Here is a 617-nt window from a genome sequence, read left to right as displayed (position 1 = left end):
CCAAGAATATTCCATCCTCCTCCATGAGATAAGAGAAGATCAAAGAACCATGAGAGAGGAACAACAAAGACAAGGAAGAGACATTGAGGAGCTCAAGCACTCCATAAGACCTTCAAGAGGAAGAACAAGCCGTCATCACTAAGGTGGACCCGTTCTTTAATTTCCTTGTTCTTTATTTTTCTATTTTTTGAATTTTAGTGCTTATGTTTATCTATGTTTGTGTCTTGTGATCATTAGTATCTTAGTGTCTATGCCTTAAAGTTATGAATGTCCTTTGAATCCATCACCTTTCTTAAATGAAAACTGTTTTTATTACAAAAGAACAAGAAGTACAGGATTTCGAATTCATCTTTAAAACTAGCTTAATTAATTTGATGTGGTGACAATACTTTTTGTTTTCTGAATGTATGCTTGAACAGTGCATATGTCTTTTGAATTTGTGGTTCATGAATGTTGGCTCTTGAAAGAATGATGAAAAAGGAGACATGTTATTGAGGATCTGAAAAATCATAAAAATGATTCTTGAAGCAGAAAAAAAGCAGTGAATACAAAAAAAAATATTCGAAAAAAAAAGAGAGAAAGAAAAAGAAAGAGAAAAAGAAAGAAAAAGAAAGAAA

The sequence above is a fragment of the Arachis duranensis genome, chromosome 9 (genome assembly GCF_000817695.3).
Source record: "Arachis duranensis cultivar V14167 chromosome 9, aradu.V14167.gnm2.J7QH, whole genome shotgun sequence".
NCBI lineage: Eukaryota > Viridiplantae > Streptophyta > Magnoliopsida > Fabales > Fabaceae > Arachis > Arachis duranensis.
The sequence above is the reverse complement of the archived record's forward strand: the minus strand, read 5'-3'. Positions refer to the sequence as shown.